Consider the following 7,691-nt stretch of genomic DNA (forward strand, 5'->3'; position numbering starts at 1 on the left):
AGATGTCCATACAGACAGAGGAATGATCTCCAAGCCAAAAGGCTGAGATTCAAGTTCTAACTTTAACATTTTCTTCCTATGTGGCTCTGGGAAAGTTTCAAGTAAACTCATATTACCCTAGTCACCTTTCTGGGAAGTAGCAATTTCTGAGTGATTGTCAATATGGATAGGTAGAAGGAGTTCCCTATATGAGTAAAATTACACATCCTAGCCCTATCCCCCAAATGGTAGATAGGATAAAAAAAAATCAATCAAGGCCTTTGCATTTTCCTATATTCTTTTCTACATTCTCAGTACTATGTTCACCTTACATACTTGCAATATTCCACACGTTCTCCTGGGTACTAGCAATCATACTGACTTTCTGCCTATTATCCCTTGCCCACTCCACATGACTAATACATTTTTTTTCATTCTGCCATCCCTTGTACTGATAGTGTCTTTTATTCCTTCTATTTAAAGTTTCTAATTGTCAATGTTTTGCAGCCTACTCATACCCATCATGTACCTATATACTGGCCTCTCTGTGATAATCATTTTCAGTTTTTCAGGGACTTGTATTTGATACCTCACAGCTATGCACTTGGTGATCTAGAAAAGCATAAAAAATCTGGAATTGTTTTCGTGGGAGTAGATATTCAGCATTAAGGAAGTTTTGCAATTCCCTAAGAGAAATTCATCCTTTTTTCTTTCCCTCTTCTTTTCAAATACTGAGCGCAACTCATTGTTCACTTGTAAGGTCTGTCAGTAGATAGACATAATGATAGACAAACTCTGTAAACGTGCATGTCTATCATCATTCCAGAGTGGAAGAACAACTGCGTCCAATGGCATCAGATGCCATTACTTATTTCTCAAAGTAAGGAAAAATCTATTTAACACTTAAAAATCAATCATTTCAATGGCTGGCTTTTTAATCTATCTTTCCATTCATTTGTTTTGTTTTGTTTTTATTTTCTCTGTGTAAACCATGAAGTTAATATATGCAAAAGTAGAATAGGCTTGACCAAAGTCGAGTCCTGTTGCATCCGTTTCTTTTTCCCTTCCTTTTCCCTGATTTCACATTCTATGAAGAATGAGACAAGGGGTCATTTCATATGTATAGAAATACCTACACTTTCTAGCTTATTTCATGGCTATGTCCCATAGCAACTATTCAAACTAGTCCACAATACCTTTTCTTGCACAAGGACATGAAAGGCCATATTTCACTCTCTGATGTTGTGAAATTTAGATGATGTTAAAAATAAGATGGATTTTCTTCTTTTTCCAATGAGCTTGCCCAAAGGCAATGAGATGTATTAGATGACCTCTAAAATGTCCTCCCAGGCCTATGAATCTATGATTTTAATATTTGTCTAAGGTGACATTCTTTAATCCCTTCTACTCTTCTCTATACATATTTCATAGTACAACTATTGATATTATTTTGTATTTCTTTGATATAATTTTGTATGCCTTTATTCAGCACTTGTCTTTCTGGTACTTTAGTGTATTTTTGGTTTGATACAATTTAGAACCCTTGGGCATGTCTTTTTGAACATTTTTCATTTCCCTTTTATGGCCTTTCTATTACTGCAACACATTTTTTTCAGTTTAACACTTCTGATTCTCACCCAAAGCTTAATCTATTGAAATTCAGTCCTTCTTATTCATTCTCCTTTTTTGATCTCATTTTATCCTTGACTACAATAAAGTGAGGCTAAATTTTGGGAGTGTTTTATGATCAAATGCACTTACTTTTCTTTCTTTTTTACTTAAATTTTGTTTATTTTGTTTATTAATTTTTTATTACTTTTCAGTTAATGTAATAAAATGAGCATTTCCGTAACATAGAATATGTATATTATGTTATGGAAATGCTTGCTTATACATATATGTGTATGAGTTATATTTATATATTTATACGTATGTATACGTATGACATATATATGTATACATATACATATATATGTATGGCTTATACATATATATGTATGACTTATACACATATACATATATGACATATATATACTCATACATATATCTATGACTACACATGAAAATGCAAAACTATTATGTGCAACTTGCTAGTCCATTAAGATACCTCATAGTTATCGTGTAAATTTTTTGTTTTTCCCTTTTTTCTTCCTCTTCCCTCGATTGCTACCATCAGATACAAATATGTATATGTACACATGTAAAATCCGGCTTTGCAAACGTCTATTTATCAATTCTCTGGAAGCAGATAGCAACTTCCTCCACACTTCCTTTATAGTTACTTTTTCAGAGAGTCAAATATACAAAACTACTTACTCAAAATTAATCTTAAGGCAATCATTCAGACTTTTGTAGGGCAGGAATTTTTTTTTTGCCACACTGGACAAACAATAAGTATTAAGACATAATTTTGGTAGTACTGAAATTGTATTGATCCCTTAGTGAATTCATTATCCACTGTCAAATCATTAGATGTTTTGTTATTTGTGGTTTGCAATTTTGAGGCCTTATCTTTTTGAAATTTATTTATTTTAATTTTAAACAGAAACTTTCACAAAATTTTGAGTTTGAATTTTCTCCCCATTTCTTCCCCCCGACTACCCCAAGACAGCTTGCATTCTGATTACCCCTCTCCCAATCCGCCCTCCTTCCTATCACACCCCTCCCTTCTCTCACCCCTTTCCCCTCTATTTTCTTATAGGGTTGAATAAATTTCTATACCGCGTTGCCTGTATATCTTATTTATCAGTTGCATTAACATTTTTTAAACTTTGAGTTTTATCTACTTTCCCTTCCTCCCTCCCTACTCATCCCCACTGAGAAGGCAAACAATCCAACATAGATAATACATGTATAATTATGCAAAACACTTCTGTAATAGGCATATTGTGAAAGACTAACTATATTTCTCTCCATCCTATCCCGCCCCCGCATTTATTCTGTTTTCTCTTTTGACTCTGTCCCTACTCAAAACAGTTTACTTCTAATTACTCCCTCCTCCTATTTACCCTCCCTTCTATCATTCCCCCACCATCCCCTTGCTTAGCCCCTTCCCTTCTACTTTCCTGAAGTGTAAGAGAAAGTTTCATTCCAAATTGAATGTGCATATTATTCCCTTCTTAAGCCCAATATAATGAGAGTAAGGTTCCTTCTTTCACTCTCATCTTTCCCCTTTTCATCTCCATTGGAAAAGTTTTTTCTTGCCCCTTTTAAGTGAGATAATTTATCCCATTCTATTTCTCCCCATCTCCATGCAATATATTCTTCTCTTAATTTTACTTTTTGTTAGATGTCATCACTACCTATTCAATTCACCCTGTGCCCTCAGTCTACCTGGATATAATCTGCCAACTACCCAAATACTGAGAAAATTTGAAGAGTTACAAATATTATCTTTCCATATAGGAATGTAAACTGTCCAACTTTGATAAATCCTTTACATTTTCTCCTTTTCCATTTACCATTTTCATGCTTCTCTTCAATCTTGTGTTTGAAAGTCAAATTTTCTGTTCATCTCTGCTCATTTCAACAAGAACTCTTGAAAGTCTTTTATTTCATTGAATGACAATATTTTCCCCTGAAGTGTTATACTCAATTTTCATGACCCTTGGTTTTAATCCTAGCTTCTTTGACCTCTGGAAATCAAATTCCAAGCCCTGAGGTCCTTTAATGTAGAAGATGCGAGATCATGTGTTATCCTGATTATGTTTCCCCAACACTTGCATTATTTCTTTCTGGCTTCTTGCAATATTTTCTCTTTGACCTGCGAGCTTTGGAATTTGGCTACAATATTCCTAGAAGTTTTCCTTTTGGAATCTCTTTCAGGAGATGATCAGCACATCCTTTCAATATGTATTTTACCCTCTCATTCTAGAAATTCAGGGCAGGTTTCCTTGGTAATAACCTGAAAGATTATGTCTAGGCTCTTTTTTGCTCGTGGCTCTCAGGAAGTCAAATAAGTTTTAAAATGTCTCTCCTGGATATATTTTCCAGGTCAGTTGTTTTTCCAAAGAGATATTTCAAATTTTCTTCTTTTTTTCATTCCTTTGGTTGTGTTTTATAGTTTCTTGATTTTTCCTAGTCGTTAGCTTCCCTCTGTTCCATTCTAATCTTCAAGGAATTATTTTCTTCAGTGAACTTTTCGACCTCCTTTTCTCTCTGAACAATTCAGTTTTTTAGGGTATTTTTCTCCTCGTTGACATTTTGGATCTGTTTTGAGTTAGTCTGTTTTTAAAGTGTTATTTTCTTAGCCTTTTTTGGGTCTCCTTTAATAAGCAGTTGACTTTTTTTTGGTGATTTTCTTGCATCACTCGCATTTCTCTTCCCAATTTTTGCTTTGGTTCTTTTACTTGATTTTAAAAATCCCTTTTGAGCCCTTCCATGAACTAAGACCAATTATTTTTTTTTTTCTTGGAGGCATTGGATGTAGGACCTTGGTCTTTTTTGTTTTCTGTTTGTATACTTTGGTCTCTCTCGTCACCAAAGTGAGATTCTGTAGTCTGATCATTTGTTCTCTTTTTTACTTATTTTCTCTGATATTTACTTGACTTTTGAGCTCTTGTCAAGGTAGTTCTCTGCTTCCAGTGGAAATGGTCTACTGTCAGGTGCTCGATCCCCCCATAATCTGTGGGTCTAGAGTCTCTGCATCTTCTGCTGCCCCTGCCTCTACTGCTACTGCAGGTTTCTCCTTCAGAGGTTCCTCCATACCCTCTGGTGCCTTGGGGTTGAGGTGAGACAACTCTACTCTCTCCCACTGATCCCACAGGTTTTTCCCATTGACCTTCCTATTTTTCCTCAATATTTTGGAGTTGTGAGGTCTAGAATATTTTACAGGTAATTTAAATCCTGTCCCCCCAAGGCTTTCTCAGGTGCCATTTTTGCTGGTATGGCCCACACTGGACTGCACTCTGCTCTCAATGTGGCACAATAGACACTTCCTGGTGACATTTCAGGCTGTTTTGGGCTGGAGATTTGCTTCAGTCCATCATTGTGTGAGTTCTTTAACTCCAGAAATTGTTCTCAAACATTTTTACAGGTATTTGAAGAAATTTGGGGTGGGAGAGCTGAGCACTAACAAATCCTTGCTGTTACACTGCCATCTTTGCTCCACCACCAAAAACATTTATTTTTCTTCCAAAAATGTCACTGGATAATTAAAACATTTGAAATTAACTCCTGTATCATGGACTGGTATATAATATAGGAATTAAAAATGTTGTCAGAGATGTATCTCCTAATCATAGACACAAATTTGTCAATAAACTCTGCTGGTAAAGACATGGATAGGAGCTTGAGGGTAAAACTGTCTATACCTTTTACAAATTCACTATTCTCCCACTCTCTTTTTCAGTACCTCTGAATCATATTATACTAGCTCCCTTGAACTGAAAGGATAATGTCACTAGACGGTGAGCCATAGTATCATATATTTGCAAAAAAGTACTACAAAATCATATCTACTAGGTCATTTAAATCTTTATCCAGCAATCATCAGTGAAATTAGTGAATCACTTGCTCTAATCTTTCTGTGCAAACAAGCTATGTTCTAATAATTTTTGTTCTCTCAATAATGCTACTTATTAAATCTACTTAAAAATATTCCAGAGTGATTGAGGTTATAGCAAGATGACACAGTTTAAGTTTCTAACTGTGAATTCACTAGAGATGATTCTGGTCTTTTTACTTTTGAAAATGTCCAAAGTCTTCCCATTGTAACCAAGGATAATCTTGGCTGTAAAATACACTATTTGATGGTACTAGTTGCTAACCCACTGAAATAGTGAATGCAATAGCTCAGAAAATACATAATGAGACCAGCAGCATGTCACTATTTCCTCATCTGTAAAGAAACACACACGTCTGTATATATATTTGTGCATTTGTGCATGTTGCATTTTAAATTTAATACAAAAAATAGATAGTTCTATTAATTTTATCATTCCTTAATGTTTTGATACATTAATTTAATTAAATTTTGAAACTTTTACAAGCATGAGTTGAAAATTTTCCTCTTCTGTCATGCCTTTCACTCCTCTTCACGAGGGCAAAAATAAGTTGCTATTGATTATACATATGAACTCATGAAAAAAACTCATTTCTTTATTGCGTGTCCATCCTTCTTTGCCAAAAAAGACCATGCCATCAGAGAAATAATGAAATGACTTGCACTTGACTATATTTTGAGTGAGGGTGGGCTGTGCAGGTCACCAGCCTCAGTTCTTCTCCAGAACCAACTGAATCCAGAGACCAGATATTCATCAGCATGACTGGAAATGACCCAGCATGAGGCAATTGTGGTTAAGTGACTTGCACAAGGTCACACAGCTAGTGAGTGTCATGTGTCAGGTGAGATTTGAACTCAGGTCCTCCTGACTCCTGCACTGGTGCTCTATTCACTGCACCAACTAGTTGCCCCTTATTTCTTTATTAAACAGGTCATTAAAGAAAAAGAAAACAAAATAAAACAGCAAAGATAAAATTATGAAAGTATTCTTCACTCTGTCATTTTATACTGTTTTGGATCATTGTCTTGATTAGAGATAAATATTTTAGAGCTGATCATCATTACAATATTGCTGTTATATTGTTCAATGATCTCTTGGTTCTTCTCGTTTCATTTTGCTTGCCTTTATATGTTTTCCCAGTTTACTTTTTCCTGAAACCATTTTACTGATCAGCAATAGAATTGCATCAAAATTAAATACAACAATATATTTAGCCATTTTCCTACTGATTAAATTTTCCTTGATTTCTAATATTTTGCTACCTCAAAAGGAGCAGTTATAGCTATTTTCGTACAGGTAATTTAACTTTCTTTTTTCTCTTTGGGATACAAAACTAGTACGGGTATTGCTGTGCCAAAGGGTATTCAGTGTCTTATAACCTTTTGGCCTTTGTTTCAGACCTTTCTCCAGAATGGTTAAATTAGTTCCAAACTCCACCAGGAGTGATTGAGTATTCCATTTTCCCCCATAAATCCTCCAATATTTGTTATTTTCCTTTTATGTCTGATTAACCAATCTGATATATGAGGTAGTATCACAGATTTGTTTTAATTAATATTTATGTAATCAGTAGAGATTTAAAGCATTTTATATGACTATTGTAACTTTGATTTTTTCTAAAACCTGCATTATAATATCATTTGAAAGTCTATCAGTTGTTAAATGGATCTTAGTTTTATAAATTTGACTCAGTTCTTTGTATTTCTTGAGATATGTCATTAACAGAGAAAATTATATATTTTCCCCCTCCCTAGTTTCCCTTTTCCTTTTTAATTTTGACTGCAATAGTTTTGTTTGTGAAAAGCCATGTTAATTTCATCAACAATGTCTGTTTTACTAGACATGATACTTTTTCTCTTGTTTGATATTAACTCCTCCTTATCCGTAGATCTGAGAGGACCATTTTCCACATTTACCTGATTTATGGTATTTCAGTCAATCCCTAGTTTCTGCAAAACTGGTTTCTCATTTTCTCTATAAGTTTTGGCAAATGTTGAGATTTTTCTTCAAAAGCTGAAAATTTGGTTTTGTTAATTAGATTAATGTGGTCATTTTCTACATAGTATTATTTACATAACTTATTATGTTGATCTACTACTCTGTTTCTTACCCAGTATCAGATTGCTTTGATGTTTATTGCTTTGCAATACTGTTTGGTATCTGAAACTGCTTTGCCCCCTTCCTTTAAATATTTTTTCATTGATTTCC

This window comes from Notamacropus eugenii, chromosome 7 (assembly GCF_028372415.1).
Source record: "Notamacropus eugenii isolate mMacEug1 chromosome 7, mMacEug1.pri_v2, whole genome shotgun sequence".
NCBI lineage: Eukaryota > Metazoa > Chordata > Mammalia > Diprotodontia > Macropodidae > Notamacropus > Notamacropus eugenii.